This window comes from Protopterus annectens, chromosome 2.part1 (assembly GCF_019279795.1).
Source record: "Protopterus annectens isolate FY-2018-M chromosome 2.part1, PAN1.0, whole genome shotgun sequence".
Classification (NCBI taxonomy): domain Eukaryota; kingdom Metazoa; phylum Chordata; order Ceratodontiformes; family Protopteridae; genus Protopterus; species Protopterus annectens.
Window position 1 is genome coordinate 1,688,552,389 of NC_056729.1, and position 18,449 is coordinate 1,688,570,837.

The window sequence follows — 18,449 nt, forward strand, 5'->3', positions numbered from 1 at the left end:
CTGCCCTTGACAAAACCAAAGTGAGTTGGGTCCAGTGTCTGGAGGTTTACTATGTCTTTGTTGATAATCTCCATGATAATTCTTTCCACAGCTTTACATATGAGACTAGTGATGCTTAAGGATCTGTAGTTTCCAGGGTCCATAGATGGCCCACCTTTGTGCAGAGGGATGACTGTTGCCATTCTCCATTCATGAGGCATGAAGCCTGTTTGGAAGCTACAGTTAACAAGTAATTCCAGAGACCCTGATAGGTCATGTTTCATGCTATTTAGAAGGCATCATTGGATATTGTCTGGGGCCATTGATGCAGTGTTCTTGGTCTTAGAGGGAGCATTAAGGACCTGTTCCCTAGTGATAAGTAGTGGGAGTTATATTTGATGGCATTTCTTGAAGGAAGATTGAGCCAGGAGGTTTGCTATATCTTCTGGCTCAGTGTAGGTGGCTCCATTTACAATGAGCTCTGCACATAATTGTGTACTGCCTTTGAGGTTGCAAACATAGCTAAATAATGCTTTTGTGGTTGTCCTTGGCCTGAGAGGCCAAATGTACCTCAAATTTGGCTTTGGTAGACTTCATTTGTCCTCTGACTTGTTTGTTTAGTTTGATGAGAGTGTTTTTATCCTGCTGGGTGCTACACCTCCTAATTTTGCCATGATTTTCTTCCTTCTGTTGTACAGCCCGTGAAGAAATTGAACACTGTCATTTGTACTAGCATGTCTGGCTGAGTTTTTGTACATAATTTCAGATTAATCCGTGTGTTATATGCCAGCATGTCTAGCTATGATATTGTAAATAAGTTCTTACAAGTTGATTTATAATCAGTTTGTATAGAATGTTTTAAAGGCTTGAACAGTGTCATTTTACATTTCTGCATGTTTATAAAGAAAGATTCTAAAGACAGTCTCAGATTCAGCTGATGTCCAGATGATGCCATCGGAATGTTGTTGACAGTTGCTATGTGTTACTGTCAGAAGCTGAAAGACAGGAAGGAACTTTTACAAAAAAACAGCTGTTAGTTGAGCTTCAAAATATAAAATTAAAAGTTGACAGTTACAGTTGTCAGTTACAGATGCACTGTGCAGTGATACCAAAAAGGACTCACCAAGAACTGTAAGCCTGCCTTAGCTCTGTTGTAGTAATTTAGTTTAGATCAAGGACAGTGTTATTTAGTCAGATAGGAAAATTATAACTAATCTGTTAGATCAGTTAGGGTTTTTCTAAATGATGGATTTCTATAATTCAGTATTGATTTCAGTTTCCTGGTGATTGAGCTATGCTTCTTTATTGGAAATTACTGTTTTATATATTTTTTAAATCATTTTGCTCATTATTTAATATTTTATTAACTTAAATTGTGGCTGGTCCATCAGTGTTTTCTTTAGTGATGTGAAAGCGCTTATACTTGCTTTGATAATTCCCAAGGCCACTCCAAAAGCCTGGATGCTTAGGCTATTTGCTACTAGTTGTTTTAATATTTCATTTTCATAACTGGACTCCTGTTTAGAAGGTCATGTAGACATTTTGATTGGTGGCAGCATTACCATATTATTTTGGGGAAGGTACACAGCTGGAAATGTGTGTCAGGTTTTCCTAGAAATGTTTAGATGTGTGAGATTTAATTTATTTAAGTGTGAGTGGGCAATATTGTACTTGAAATGTGGGATACCAAGAGCAGCACGGCCTTGTGTTTGACATTTTTTGATAGCAAGCGTCAAACCTGGTCTTGGTTTATGTATCGTAGACCAACGTAGCATTTTTATTAACATGGCAATGTTAATTTCTTACTGATTTTGCCATATTTATTAAAAGTGCGCTTCCAGTATAATCTTAAACCGTATTACGTTTTGCCCCTGCCCTTTTCCCAGCCAAGTACACACACCTTTATTCTGTACTTCCACGGAAATGTTTAATCTTAAGAAACCCACGCCAACTTGCTCTCGCCAATAAAATTTAGGTATAACTTATTCAGAATAAGCACAGATGTAATATTTTTTTGGCGATATTGTACTTGTAAGGACTCCCTTGTTAAAGTATTCTCGTTTTCTTTTTACATTTTGTTGTACATTCGGAGGGAATGCATATTCATTAATGACATAGCACGGGGTGGGGTTTTGGGCACGGCTTGCTACTGCGCATCTGGTGAGGCCCTCAAGTACAATATCGCCCATTTTAATACCATTTTGCTATAAGAACAGATTAAGATATTTCTTTTTAAGTGGTATATTGGAGTTAACTGCGGTTAACGGTGTCACCTCACAGCAAGAGGTTCTCAGGTTCAATGCTCAGGAGGGGTGCCTTGTTCTACCGGTGTTTGTGTGGGTTTCCTCCCATAGTCTAAAGACGTGTGTCTGGAGCGTTTCTTTCCAGGCCTCCGCTCTAAATGAGCTCCGTACTAGTCGGACTTTCCCAATCCCCACGTGGTAAATACATAATGGAAAAACAAACACACGTCTCCTTTCCCTAAAAATACTAAATGCCTTTAGAAGAGTTGTAGACGTGAGTCAGCAACCCATATTTAGTGATTGCTAGTTGAACAGGGCGATCTAAATCTCAGTCTGCATTATTGATAATTTATAGCTGCATCGTTTATATGGGATGTACTTTGATGGCTTGGATGGAGTTCCAGTTATATTTAATATAGCCAGACGTACGACAGCTGTCTCCACCCAGTTTCAGAGGGGCGGCAGGTGGGTTTATTTTTAAAGATATTGTAGTTGAAGGATATTTACTTATTTTCACTTTGCCTTTATATATGGACTTACATAATTGTTTTACAGAATCACAGGTATTCTGGTAGGAGGGAGGGGACTTAAAAACACGGTGACCACTGCATTGCTCACGGTGTTTTTTGCCAGTCAACACATGGCATAATATCCAGTCATTAAAAATACCTCACAGAGCAGGAACATAAAAGAAACGCAAATGCATAAAACCTGCTTTGAAATGCATTGCGTAAGGCAGAAGCATCACATATTCCACATTCCGTAAGTAGTATAGAGTGACAGCAGTACGTACCAGCCCACCCCCACTTTTGTCTCATATATTTACGTCATGAATATTAATTAGCTTGTCGGTAAAGCACAGGGAAATATGTCTGAGATGGACAGGAAGTGAGTACAGAGTAATGCATATTATCTTCGCTAGCCACTGCAGAACTGTTCAATTTTTTTGGCTATTTATCAGTTATCTGTTGTTTAGCCTTTGCAGGCAGCATTTGCTCCATTTCCAGAACAGTGTAATTTGTGGGCTGCTGTCTGAAATTATAGATCATGAAGCTGGAGTAAGAGCTTTGACTTGTTAAGAAAATGTACTTCCTGTTAACGGGTTTTGTTCTGTTCTTCGAGTCCCAAACTCAGAAAGGCAGCAAAGTTTGTTTTTTAATGAATGGTTCAGGTTGTGTCATACCTCTCAACTGTACTGATTTTCACAAAATGTCCAGATTTTTTGCCACATATTTGTGGTCTGTTCCTCATAAAAACTGTTTTTTTTTGTTTGTTTTTTTGACAAATCAATGGGATGATGTAAGGATTAAAGTCACTAAATAATGGCATGCATTTGAGTTTCATAGGTTGGTACTAGGCTATCAGCCCTAGGGCCTATACAAGCCTAGCCATAACAATTCCCTGGCTATTTCTTCCCACACTATTTACTTCCCTGGACCTCTGTCTAGCAGGGCGACTGACGTGATCCACGGGGTGAATTTCCTTTCTCCCATCCAATCGTCAAGGTTCCTTTTGAAGAGGGCCAAAGAGGCACTCTTCTTGACATGTATGGGCAATCTATTCCAGAGTCTGGGGAGTCTCCTTGTCAGGAACCTATCCCTCCAGCATGTTTTGTTTATTGTGATGACAAGGTTTAGATCCCTGGAGCGTGTGGCTCTGAGGGATTGGGATTTCTTTAAGTGTAGCATGTCCAACAGCTCTGGGTTTGACATGGCCTTTTATGTTAAGCAGAGATCGCCTCTGAGTAGACGATATGCGACAGAGTGTAGCTGGAGTTTTTAAGGCGGTCAGCGTAGGGCACCTGCTTTAGGCCTGTGATTCTTTTAGTGAGGTATTTCTGCGGCCTTTCCAGTTGTTGCAGATGTCTTGAGAGGTACATACCAAACGGGGCGTTGTATTCTATAATGGGTCTAATGAGGGATGAGTACAGTGGGACAATGACCTCATTTTTTCTGGATGAAAAGCCCTTAGTGATGAGGTGTGCCACATGGAAGGATTTCCTGACTATTGTGGTGATGTGGTTATCGAAGGTGAGACCACTGTCCACCTGTGTCCCTAAGTCTCTTATCACACTTTCTGTGTTTAGTGTACTGCCACCTATATGGTAATTCACGGATACATGTTTTTTCCCAAAGGGGATAACTATACATTTCTTGGCATTGCGCTTGAGCCCATTGCTCTGGCACCAAGCATCTTTTTCTGTAAGGCCCTTTTGTAGAGTATCCACATCATTTGGGGATTCTATAATGGCTCCCAGTTTGCAGTCATCTGCAAACTTTGTTATTCATATCCTTCAGAAAATGCATGCTAACAGTAATCCTGTTACATTAGCAACTTTTTAAGTTTATAAAAGCAATTTTTAAACTGTGTCCCTATTTTTGGGCCATTGCCCCCTGTTATGTCAAACCTTGTCCAGATTTCTTGCATTAAGAGGTTGAGAGGTATGGTTTGTGCTGTTGCGGAGGTGACAGTGACAGAGTATGCTAGAACAGGGGGAATGTGCCCCCACTGCTTGTAATCCTGAAGTGGAAAGGGTCTTGTGTTTTGTGTTACTTGCTTGATTCTCAGTTGGGATGACTTCTTTGTAGAATCTGTACATTCTGACTGTGCCCATTGGAGTTTTTACCCGGTAATTCAGTTACCTCCCACAGACATGAAGCAGTATGTGACTTCATATGTCTACAGAAAGCTGTGTGATGGTAGTTGGGTGCATTCTGTGACAGGTGACACCCCGTTCTTGATTTGTTCGTCTGCTTTTTATTTTATTTATTTATTTTCTTATTTTACATTTGTTTACCAGAGAATTCTTATTGGACAAAATGTCATTTTTCAGCAGTTGCCCAGGGAGAAAAGCTCCACATTTATAAATAACAGTACGATACATATATAACATACAGACACAGATGTTGAGTCAATCTCAGATGCAAGCACAAAATTAAAAATATGGTGTGTGTTATACATTTTGCTAATACAATCATATAGTCTAGGTAGGAATAAAAAGAATAGCAGTGCTGTGATTAAAGGTAAAAAAAAGTAAATTAAGTACATATGCTTAGTAGGGTATACTATTCAAATACAAAAATAACTGGCTGTGTTCTTTTAGCCACCTTATGTCCCCTTAGTGCCAAGATAGGTTTTTGGCTTTCTGGTGACCCTGAATTGGATTAAGTGGGTAACTGGAAATGTATTCATTTATTTATGTTTTTTTACTGGGTACAACACTGATCAAATAATGACTAGTTACAAACCAAGCCCACGTTACATCACTATACAGATAACAGTGGCTTACATTAATTAGTAATCATAAACAGTCTGACAGTATATACAGAGAAGATGTAGCAAACCAAATATATTTATAGTTAGGTAATTGTAATTGAAACGGGATAATAGAGTTAAAGTAGGAGATGTAGAGGTAGGAGCGATACAGATATTAGTTGCTAGAGTAATAAAACTAATACAGACCAATAAGATAAAAAGAGGAGATTAGATTATCTGTAGTGGGTTTAGGTCAGTAATGGTGTGGTGAGCTGATTTAATCAGGTGGATCAGATGTTTGGGAGGTAAAGGTACTACTAGATGGAGATATTGGTTTATGTGACATATCCTTTAGACAGACAATGCAGTCAAACTGTTGCATTAAATATTCTTTGAAATGTGGCCTGAACATGGAGTACTTTTTATGACCATTTCAATGAGATGGAAGTGACTGCAATAGTTTTGGGACCATTACACAAAGGCAATGGCTAGTAGAGTGCAGTTTGAGAGAAGGAGTCTGTAGGAAGGGATCAGATTGGGCTAGAAGATATTAACTTTTTCTCATAGCAATAACTTTATTATAGATTGCTATGATTCCTTAAAGATTTGTGCAGAAGGTCCTCAAGCCAGTATGCATCAGATTTAGTGTTAAAAAAAGACCATAACAAAAACTAGAAATAGAGAAGTAAGCAAATGCATACAAATAAAATGGAGCTGTGATTTCCTTGTGTCGGTGTGTAGGTTCTGATATTGCTGTCTGTGTGAGGCATGACATTTTTTTTAAACATTCACAATTTTACTAATTTCACTGAGTGTTATAAACAAACGGCATGCTGTGCATTTACAAACAGTAGGAAGCCCATGGCAAAGAGAGAGGTGGCGAAGGCTAAGGATAAGGCGTATGGAGAGTTGTATGAGAAATTGGACATTAAAGAGGGAGAAAAGGACCTGTATCGATTGGCTAGACAGAGGGACAGAACTGGGAAAGATGTGCAGCAGGTAAGGGTGATAAAGGATAGTGAGGGAAATGTACTCGCAAGTGAAGAGAGTGTGTTGAGTAGATGGAAAGAGTACTTTGATGGGCTGATGAATGAAGAGAATGAGAGAGAGCGAAGGTTGGATGATGTGGGGATAGTGAATCAGGAAGTGAAACAGATTAGCAAGGACGAAGTAAGGACAGCTATGAAGAGGATGAAGAATGGTAAGGCTGTTGGCCCAGATGACATACCAGTGGAAGCATGGAGGTGCTTAGGAGAAATGGCAGTGGAATTTTTAACCAGATTGTTTAATGAAATTTTGGAAAGTCAGAGGATGCCTGAGGAGTGGAAATAATGTGTTTTGGTACCTATCTTTAAGAATAAGGGTGATGTGCAGAGCTGCTGTAACTACAGAGGGATAAAATTGATCAGTCACAGCTTGAAGTTATGGGAAAGAGTAGTGGAAGCTAGGTTAAGAAGGGAGGTGATGATTAGTGATCAGCAGTATGGTTTCATGCCAGGAAAGAGCACTACAGATGCAATGTTTGCTCTGAGAGTGTTGTTGGAGAAATACAGAGAAGGTCAGAAGGAGTTGCATTGTGTCTTTGTGGGCTTAGAGCAAGCATATGACAGGGTGCATAGAGCGGAGTTGTGGTATTGTATGAGGAAGTCGGGAGTTGCAGAGAAGTATGTAAGAGTGGTACAGGATATGTACAAGGGTAGTGTGATGGGTGAGGACTGCGGTGGTAGTGACAGATATGTTTAAGGTGGAGGTGGGATTACATCAAGGATCAGCTCTGAGCCCTTTCTTATTTGCAGTGGTAATGGACAGGTTGACAGATGAGATCAGACAGGAGGCCCCGTGGACTATGATGTTTTCAGATGACATTGTGATCTGTAGTGAGAGTAGGGACCAGGTTGAGGAAACCCTGGAGAGGTGGAGATATGCTCTAGAGAGGAGAGGAGAGGAGAGGAGAGGAATGAAGGTCAGCAGGGCTAAGACAGAATATATGTGTGTAAATGAGAAGGAGGGTAGAGGAATGGTGAGGATGTAGGGAGTAGAGTTGGTAAAGGTGGATGAGTTTAAGTACTTGGGATCAACAGTTCAGAGTAATAGTGAGTATGGAAGAGAGGTGAAGAAGAGAGTACAGGCAGGGTGGAATGGGTGGAGAAGAGTGTCAGGAGTGATTGTGACAGACGGGTACCAGTAAGAGTGAAAGGGAAGGTCTACAAGAGGGTAGTGAGACCAGCTATGTTATATGGGTTGGAGACAGTGGCATTGACAAAAAGGCAGGAGTCAGAGCTGGATGTGGCAGAGTTAAAGATGTTAAGATTTGCACTGGGTGTGACTAGGATGGACAGGATTAGGAATCAGTATAGAGGGTCAGCTCAGGTTGGACAGTTTGGAGACAAAGCAAGAGAGGCGAGATTGCGTTGGTTTGGACATGTGCTGAGGAGGGATGCTGGGTATATTGGGAAAAGAATGCTAAAGATGGAGCTGCCAGGTAAGAGGAAAAGAGGAAGGCCTAAAATAAGGTTTATGGATGTGGTGAGAGAGGACATGCAGGCGGTTGGTGTGACAGAGCAAGATGCAGAGGACAGGAAGAAATGGAAACAGATGATCCGCTGTGATGACCCCTCAAGGTAGCAGCCGAAAGAGGATGATGATGATAGCAGATTGTTGCTGTTTGTAGAATTTGTCATAGTTCTGCCACTGACATGGAACTGTAGGTGATGATTCCATTTGCTAATTCCTAAAAACAAGTAATCTCCGTGGTATCCCCAAAGTCTCAAACAACCCACTAAACAAGTATAGTGGGTCCAAAAACAAAACAGTGTAGGAACCTTCTATGTGTGGAAGATTTTCAATACATATATACAGTGGATATAAAAAGTTTACACCCCCCATTAAAATGCCAGGTTTTTGTAATATAACAAAATGAGACCACAATAAATCATTTCAAAACTTCTCCCACCTTTAATGTGACCTATAACCTGTATAATTCAATTGAAAAACAAATCTATTAGGAGAAAAAATATAAAAAATAAAAAGCATACAATAAGCTGGATGCATAAATGTGCACACGCTTAAACTAATACTTTGTTGAAGCACCTTTTGATTTAATTACAGCATTCAGTCTTCTTGGGTAGGAGTCTATCAGCATGGCACATCTTGACTTGGCAATATTTGCCCACTCTTCCTTGCAAAAGCACTCCAAATCTGTCAGATTGCGAGGGCATCTCTTGTGCACAGCCCTCTTCAGGTCACCCCACAGATTTTCTATAGGATTTAGGTCTGGGCTCTGGCTGGGCTATTCCAAAACTTTAATTTAATTCTAGTGAAGCCATTCTTTTGTTGATTTGGATGTATGCTTGGGGTCATTGTCATGTTAAAAGATGAAATTCCTCTTCATCATCAGCTTTCTAGCAGACACCTAAAGGTTTTGGGCCAAAAGTGACTCGTATTTGGAGCTGTTCATAATTCGCTCCACCTTGACTAAAGCCCCAGTTGCAGCTAAAGAAAAGCAACCCCAAAGCATGATACTGCTACCACCATGCTTCATTGTGGGGGTGGTGTTCTTTTGGTGATGCGAAGTGTTGTTTCTGCGCCAAATGTACCTTTTGGAATTGTGGCCAAAAAGTTCATCCTTGGTCTCATCAGACCATAACACATTTTCCCACATGCTTTTGGGAAACTTGATTTATTGTTTTGCAAATTTAAGCCGGGCCTAGATGCTTTTCTGTGTAAGAAAAGGCTTCCATCTTGCAACCCTACCCCACAGTCCAGAAATATGGAGAATACGGGAGATTTTTGTCACATGTAGTACACAACCAGTACTTCCAGAAATTCCTGCAGCTCCTTCAGTGTTGCTGTAGGTCCCTTGGCAGCATACCTGACCATTTTTTGTCTTGTCTTTTCATCAATTTTTGAGGGATGTCCAGTTCTTTGCAACATCACTGTTGTCCCATATTTTCTCTACTTTTTGATGACTGTCTTCACTGTGTTCCATGGTATATCCAATGTTGTGGACATTTTTTTGTACCCTTTTCCTGACTGATACCTTTTAACGATGAGATCCCTTTGATGCTTTGCAAGCTCTCTGCGAGCCATGGCTTTTGCTGTCGCAGGCAACTGAGTAAATGTCAGGAAAAACCTACTAGGATAGCTGAACTTTATTTGGGGTTAATCAGAGTCTCTTTGATTGACTGAATGCTTTAATTAAATCAAAAGGTGCTTCAACAAATTATTAGTTTAACGGTGTGCACACTTATGCAACCAGCTTATTGTACTTTTTTTTATATTTTCCCCCTAACAGATTTGTTTGTTTTTCAATTGAATTGTAACAGGTTATAGGTTGCATTAAAGGTGGGAAAAGTTTTGAAATGATTTATTGTGGTCTTATTTTTTATATCAGAAAAACCTGGCATTTTAATAGGGGTGTGTAAACTTTTTATATCCACTGTATCTAGTTAATCACCGTATATTAATCAGATGAGGTAATGATAGTAGAAGTAGCGAATTTAAACTCGTCCTAAGTCAAAAAGTAATAAAAACTATATAATTTGAAATATTATCAGAATTACTAAGTATTCGAAAGTAATCCAAGCAGGGAAAATACTGTTTCCAGTCAAAAATCCTTTAATGTGAAGTTGTTCTATCTCACCGTTCATTCTTACCGATGGGTTCGGAGCTAGTCCTTGGCTCTGACTCGGCCAGATACAAAAGCTCGAAGTCTTCAACTAGCTGGAGGCCTACTCCCTATCCCATGATGCTATCCTCAGATCTCGTTTGCCACTGCAACGGATCGGGAGTGCTTCGCTAAGCTCTGGCCATTCAAACTTTCATATTTGATATTCACTTAAAATTTAGTCTTAGATTAGTTAGATATTGTAGTGAATAAGGTTCTTTATCTTGTCCTGTTATAGATAGTAAATAAGTGCGTGTGTGCTAGTAGTTTGATGTTAAGTTGTCTATCTCGCCTTCATTCTTGCTGGATGGGTTCGGAGCCGACCTCGGCTCTGACTCGGCCACTCTAAAAGCTCGAGAGTTGGTTCCACCGGCTCGAGGCTCCCCTTATATCCCACAATGCTAGGCGAGAGTTACCTCAGATCTCGTTTGCCGCTACAGCGATCGAGGTGTTGGTTTTCTACCGGCTTCTTGGTAAGTGTATTTTCAGTAAAGTTAGGATACTTAAACCCCTATATTTTTAAGTTTAACTACTTTTTCCCTTAGTTTAGTGGATTTCTACCCTTTTTTTCATAAAATCCCGTTTCTTTCCCACAAGAACTTAAAAGTTCTCCTCGGCCGTTCAGGCCTTCCCCCATTCCCTAGTGGTGTGTGTGTGTTGCTCTTAATTAAAACTTAGTTATTTGTTTTATTTTTGAGTTTTAAAATAAGATAAGTGTAATCAGTGTGTCTGATTGAGTGTGTGTGGTTACACTTTCGTTCTAGGATGTCTAAAGACACAAAGGTCTCAGGCTTCAAGAAGTGTGATGCGTGCTGTCAGAAAATGTCTCTGACAGACGGTCACACTTCTTGTGTCTACTGCCTGGGGCCTTTGCACCTGCAGGACTCCTGTGCTGTATGCCACGGCTTCAGTCCCAGGGTCCTGCAGGAAAGAAAGAACAAGTTGATCCTAAGGGGTCTACTTAAGCCAGAGGATTCCCTTTCTGTCTCTGGGAAGCCCTCCAAGGCTTCTAGGTCCTCGGCTCCAGCTACTGAGCCGAGACCTAAGGCTTCTAAACCTGCGTCTGCATTGGCTCCGGCTGGAGCCGATGAGTCTACAGCTTCTGTGGTTCCCTCTGCTCCGGCTGGAGCTGAGGTATTAGAAATCCCCTTGTCGTCTCCGACCAGACCTTCGGAGCCGACATCTAGGAAGAGATCTAGGTCACCATCCCTTGGCTCCGTTCATTCAGCTCCAGCATCTCCTCTGCTGTCTGAACGGAGCCATAAATCTCACTCCTCTAGGTCATCGAGGCTGTCGAATCATGACCTTCAGAGGGTAGTGAGTCGACTTCTTAAGTCCGAGGCACTGGCCCAAATGCTTCAGAGCCCGACTCATCAGTCGATGCCTGTCCCTGTCCATCAATATGTTCCTCCTCCGACTCCGTTGAGCTCGGGCCCGGGGCGTTTCGGAACCGAGACTGTGGTAGCGTCGGAGCCGATACAGATGTCTTCGGCTCCGTCGTCGGCTCCGATTTCTTCTTTCGAGGATTCTCGGCGCCGGACTTCCCTCGTCGGCTCCGAGGGGTGAGTGGCATCGGACCCTTGTCCGACCCGCTCTTCCTCTCGGAGCTTCGGCTGGTGAGTTCGGCTCCGACATCGGCCTCGGAGCCATCACTGTCGGTGCCGAGGGAGGTTCTCAGCTTCTCGGAGCGGGGACCTCTGGCTTTGCCTGACAGGGGTGCGTTCGAGGTCATGCGGAGTGTGTTAGAGCCTGGCTCTACTCCACAGTCGGCTCCGTCCCCTCCCCACGGTGCCTCAGGTCAAGTCGACTCACTCCCTCATCCCGGACCGCAGAGAGCCAGCTCCTCAGGAACCCCTGTGGGGATCTCATCCTCTTCCGAGGCCTCTCCAGATTTGGCAGAGGAGCACCCTCGGAAGAAGAAGTGTAAGAGGAAACACATTGACTCACCTGAGTCCATCACATCTGACACAGATTTAGAGGATTCGAGGGTTCCCCCCGTTCCCCTTCTGAAGATGTCTCCTTTGCAGACATTCTGGAAATCCTCAAACAGAGGGGAAATTGGCCAGTCCTCAACCCTTCGGAGGATGAATCTGTGTACCTTGAGGCGTTTGGCTCTCGTCCTTCCACCTCCTGGGTGTCTCCCCTTGACCCCTCATGCAGGTGGTAGCTAAAAAGGCATGGACGGCTCCTGATTCAGTGGACCTCACTCCCAGGAGACCCTCCAAATTCATAACGGCACCAGCAGACAAACAGTTCTTGACAAAAGGGGTTTCTGTGGATGCTATGGTGGTTGCTGCTGCCACTAAGAAGGAACTAGCTGATCCTTCAGTACCTGTCCATCCACCTAACAAGGAATCTAGGTCCATGGACAGGTACGCGAAGCGGATGTTCTCGTCAGCGACATTTGCTATGCGTTCGCTGAACTACCTGTGTCATTTTACTTGTCTTCAAAGGGACTTGATCAAAGAAGCGAGTGACATGTTAAAGGACCCTACAGCTGCGGGTTTTCAAGATAAGATGAACACTCAGCTGGCTACCCTGAACTCCATAGCCAACTCCTCCATGCGCCTCCTTTCTTATGCGGCTGATGGAGCGAGCAGGGCCGCAGGGACAGGTGTGGCCTTACGTAGGCATGCCTGGATGCGGCTATGCAATTTATGGACCCTTCAAGACGTCTTTCACTAATTCCCCGTTCGATGGATCATCTCTCTTTGGTCCTCAAGTGAAAGAAACCTTGACTAGGTGCGAGACTGATGGCAAGACCCTTTCTGCCGTCGGAGTCCGTTTTTCTACTCCTTCTAGGCCTTACCCCAAAGGCCAGAAAAGTGGGAAAATGTGGTTCCGTAAACAATCTCAAGGGACTTCGCCTGACGCACAGAGTCGGTTCCCCGCCAGAGGCAGAGGCGGGAATAACAATGGTAGACGTCGCCCTCGAGGCAGGGGGCTCCGCAGAACCAGGGCAATCGAGAAGTTTTCTCTGATAAGCCCTTTCAACATCCCTGAGGTGTTGCCCGACTGCCCACCTGCGGAGGCAGCCCGGGAAGATTGTCACTGTACCCAGAAGCCTGGCTATCCCTGACTCAAGACAAATGGGTACAGTCCGTCATTTCGAAGGCTATTCTATTCCCTTTCTTGCATTCCAAACCAATCAAAAATCCCTTCCAGATGTTCCACCCGCTCAAAGGGATCTAGCGGTTTTGGAAATTTCAAAGCTGCTTGCGAAAAGAGCAATTCAGCCAGTTCCAGCAGACCAGCAAGGATCCGGAATCTACTCAAGGTTTTTTTAGTTCCAAAGAAAACAGGGGACTGGAGACCAATTTTGGATCTCAGTATCTTGAACAGATCAGTCAAGAAAACAAGATTTCGGATGGTCACGCTGCAGTCCATCCTTCCCCTATTGGGAAAAGGAAACTGGATGTGCTCTATAGACCTTCAGGATGCGTACTATCACATAAAATGAACAGTCGCTCCAGAAGATTCCTCCGCTTCAGGCTGGGAATCAGTCATTTTCAATTCAGGGCCCTGCCCTTTGGTCTCACCACTGCCCCCCCGGGTGTTTACCAAATGCATGGCAGTGGTAGCTTCTCACCTGAGACGACAAGGATTCCAGGTGTTTCCATATTTGGACGACTGGCTCCTCACAGCTCCCACCAAGCATCTCCTTCTGATGGCCAGGGATTACACTTTTCGCATTTGTCAAAAGTTAGGCATTTCAATAAATTGCGAAAAGTCTGTTTTGTCGCCTTGTCGTACTATTACCTTCATAGGCGCAAATCTAGACACAGTAGACATGTCTGCGAGACTAACAGATCAGAGAATAACAGACATACACAAACTGGTCTCACTCCTTTTCAACAACAACAGAATCAAAGCCAGGTTAGTTTTGAAAGTGTTGGGAATTATGGCGGCCATACCTCTGCTTCCATTAGCCAGATTCCACATGCGAATCCTTCAATGGATGCTCTTTACACAATGGTCATACCAACAACTTCCAATGTCCCACACCATTATGATCACGCAGGCGTGCAGAAATCATCTCATGTGGTGGATGTCTTCCCCTCAGCTCTTGTTGGGAAGGCCCTTTGTTCCTCCCCCTCCGGTTGCTAGTCTGACAACGGACGCCTCCCTGATCGGGTGGGGGGGGGCATTATCAGGGCAGGACGGTCCAGGGTACATGGCAACCAGACGAATGCCACTTGCATATAAATGTTCTGGAGATGAGAGCAGTGCTTTTAGCGTTGCAAGCCCTTCAAGATTCTCTTCCCTTAGGAACGATTGCAATCCAGACAGACAATATGTCGGTAGTGTGGTACATCAACAAACAAGGCGGAACCAGGTCCTACCCCCTGTGTCGAGAAGCACTCAGACTGTGGCAATGGGCGATTTCTTCTCAGCGGTTTCTGATAGCAATGCACATCCCGGAAGTCCAATCAAATCGGACAAGTTGAGCAGAGCTATCCTCATGCCTCACGAGTGGTCTCTGAAAGACTCTGTTGTGAGAGAAATTTTTCTCAAGTGGGGTCAGCCTTGCTGCGATCTTTTTGCTACTCCCCAAAACAGCAAGTGCAGAGATTATTTCACTCTATTCCCTTTACCAGGCCAACCCAGCAGAGACGCTCTAGTCCAAGTTTGGCCCGGGGACGTCTGTATGCATTTCCTCCCTTCCCACTAATCTCTCAAGTGATACAGAAAGCTATCGCTCAGAAGGCCTCGTTGATCCTCATTGCTCCTTACTGGCCTCGACAGGTGTGGTTCCCCTTTCTACATCAATTTCTATTGAGCGACCTTGGCATCTGGACCTAGTTCCAGATCTTTTGATCCACCAGTCGGGTCAGTTTCATCGCTCCCTCCCCTCTGAACCTCACTGCTTGGTTCCTCCAGTTCCAACCTTAGCCAGGCTTCCTCAATTATCTCACTCCGTTCGAGATATTTTGATAGCTTCCCATAAATCTTCCACTCGGAAGATTTATTTGAGTAAGTGGAAACGCTTCACATATTGGGCTCAAGGAAGGGACATAGATCCTTTCACTGCTTCCATCCAAATAGTCCTTGATTTTCTAGCTGAACTCTTCCATGCAGGTTCATCTCCTTCTACTCTTAAAGTTCAATTGGCAGCTATTTCTAACTTTCATGTGGGTATTTCTGAGTCTGCCTTAATGTCCCACAAGCTTTGCAAAGCCTTTTTGAAAGGAGTTTTTCTTCTCAGACCTCCTATAAGAAATCCTCCTTCTCCTTGGGACCTAAATTTAGTTCTTACTTCTTTAATTCTTCCCCCTTTCGAACCTGCAGCTTCCTGTTCTTTAAAATTGCTATCATGGAAAACTCTTTTTCTGGTAGCTATTACTTCAGCTAGAAGAGTTTCGGAACTTCATGCACTCAGCTGTCGACCTCCTTATCTGTTGTTCCATAAGGACAGGGTATCCTTACGAACCAACCCGTCCTTTTTGCCTAAGGTAGCCTCGACGTCTAATCTAAATCAAAGCATTGACCTCCCTGTGTTTTTTCCAGAATATTCCAATAGGTCTGAACAAAAATTACACTGGCTAGATGTTCATCGTCAGTTAAGGTACTATTTGGATAGAACAAAACAATTCAGAAAATCTGACCAACTGTTTGTCTCCTATGCAGAAGGCAGGAAGGGACTTTCAGTTTCGAAGGTATCATTATCTAGATGGCTAACATCTCTGATTTCCCTTGTTTATGAAATTAGACACCAAAAGCTGCCTAACAAACCTAAGGCCCATTCCACCAGAGCTTTGGCTACTTCCATAGCCTTCCAAGACAGACTGCCTATTGACACCATTTGTGCAGCGGCTACTTGGGCTACTCCTCACACTTTCATTTCTCATTATAAGTTGGATTTAGCTTCTAGGCATAGAGCTAACTTTGGTTCCACTGTTCTCAGGAGTCTGTTCCGTTAGGCTACCCGGGACAAGGTGCTAGGGATGCGGTCCCATCCAGCAAGAATGAAGGTGAGATAGACAACTTAACATATAGAAGTTATGTTCTTACCATAACGTTCCATGTTAGTTGTCTTCTTCTCGCCTTCTTCTTAAGGCCCCACCCTCCTTCCCCCTGGCCTGGACAGACCTAGAGGAGTTGGGATTGTGACCTCTCTTTCTACCACCTCTTTACTTAGGCATATGCTGCTTTGCATATTTCCTGAATCAGGATGTAGGTCACCCTTCTTTCTCCCTGTTGTTAGAGGTGGACTCTGTTTATAGTTATTCTTACTATTATAAGCTGGGGTTAGCTTACAAACGAGATCTGAGGTAACTCTCGCCTAGCATTGTGGGATATAAGGGGAGCCTTGAGCCGGTGGAACCAACTCTCGAGCTTTTAGAGTGGCCGAGTCGGAGCCGAGGTCGGCTCCGAACCCATCTAGCAAGAAGAAGGCGAGAAGAAGACAACTAACATGGAACGTTATGGTAAGAACATAACTTCTATTTTCTGGCCGTGTTTTTAGGCCTTTAATGTCTCCCTACCCTAGTCTTATTAAATTATCTGCTGTTATTCAAAGAGTATTATATTTCAAGACTTGTTTTGGTGTTCATTTCTTTTCGCATGTGCTGAGGAACCTCTTTAAATTAAAGAGTTCATTGCTGTTATATTTCCAAGCCCAGGTTTTAGGGCCTAGTAGTTAGGTAGTTGTTTAATAAGTTCTTTTGTGTGTCTTACAAGCCTATTTTTTATACAAGGCTTAAATACTGTAAATTTGTGCTTTGCATTTATATATATATATATATATATATATATATATATATATATATATATATATATATATCACTCTGTTTATATAGGTGTTATCTGTGAGACATGTCTCAACAACAAAAAGAAAAAGAGGTTAAGCAATCCAAGTCTGGGTTCAAGGAGTGCCCAAAATGTGGGCAACAAAATGTCCATAACAGATGGACATTCTACTTGTGTTTATTGTTTAGGGGAGGTTCATCTCCAAGAGGACTGCTCAATATGCCACTCGTTTAGTGCTAGGGTGTTGCATGAGCGTAAAAGGAAACTGATTGATAGAGGTCTTTTAAAATCCTCTTTTCAACAGGATCTGGACAAAGACAACCGTGACAAACTTTCTATATCTTCTGGTTGGTCGGAGCCGAGTAAGAGTCTGTCGACTAGCAAATCCAGAAAGGATAAGTCTTCAGCATCGGCTCCACTACCTTTGGAGCCAACTGTTGTTACAGTTAGGAGCCAGTTCCCAGTATTGGAGCTGGTGTCTCCTACTTTAAAGTCCCCAATATTACAGACAGTGGCTTCATCCATTCCGTCTACTCGGTCTTCAAGCAGGCTGTCAGACATAGATGTGGATCATGTGGTGCAGAGGCTTCTGCAGACATCGCTGGCCAAACTTCTATTGGGACTGATCCCTGGGACTTCAGATCTGACAAAAAAACCCTTTCATCTTCTTCTATTCCTCCTCTGATCTGACTCGAGACTTCGGAGCCAGAGTGCTTGAAGCTGATGATTGTGGAGCCATTGGAACTGACGCCTGCTTTAGGTCTGTCGGTTCCGACTACCCTGACATCTTCGGTGCCGACAGAAGGGTCTAGGGGCTGACACTCACCATTTGGGTCCGGGGAGGATAGTCGAACAGATTTCTCGGTTCCGACTTTGCCTCTTGGGGCCTTGGCTCAGTTGAGCTCAGCTCCTACGTCGGGCTCGGAGCCCACGGTTCTGGCGCCAAGGGAATCTCCTGTTTCTTCAGATCCGGAGGTTTCTTCTCATCGGAACTGAGAGGCATTCAATGCCATGAGGAGGGTGTTGTCAACTCCAACAACCACACCATCAGAGCCAGCAGCTCCTTCCAGTAAAGGCTCACCTCTACATCACACATCCCTCTAAAGCGTAGTGACCCTGAGTTTGAGGAAGCCACAGTGGGCAAGCCCTGCTCTTCAGAGACCTGTCCCGAAGCTCTCACTGAGGAGGTTCCCATGAAGAAACTTTGCAAGAGGAAGCATCTAGACTCCCCACAGGAATCTGTCACTTCAGACACTGACTTAGATGAGTCAGAAGGGTCCTCACTGTCCCCCTCGGAGGATATCTCCTTTGCATATATCATGGAAATTCTTAAGCAGAGGGGTGGCTGGAAGTCCATTAACCCTACTGAGGATGAGTCAGTCCTCCTGAAGGCTTTTGGGTCTCAGCCCTCCACCACTTGGGTGTCTCCACCCTTTGATGAACTGTTGGAGCTAGTCTCTCGAAGGACTTGGGAACTTCCCCCCTAGGACAAGACCTTCCTGACCAAAGGAGTCTCCATTGATGATATGGTGGTGGTGGCAGCCACCAAGAAGGAA

General features: G+C 43.5%; 1 protein-coding gene across 1 annotated transcript in view; it reads left to right on the forward strand.

Annotated features, from left to right (window-relative positions):
- The first annotated feature begins 1,049 nt into the window (after nt 1-1,049).
- The window catches only part of LOC122794590 (zinc finger protein 345-like), a 441,710-nt gene continuing 424,310 nt past the window's right edge, over nt 1,050-18,449 (forward strand). The window contains exon 1 of the mRNA XM_044063124.1: nt 1,050-1,110. The gene's annotated coding sequence lies outside the window, so the exon portion shown is untranslated. The remainder of the gene's footprint in view (nt 1,111-18,449) is intronic.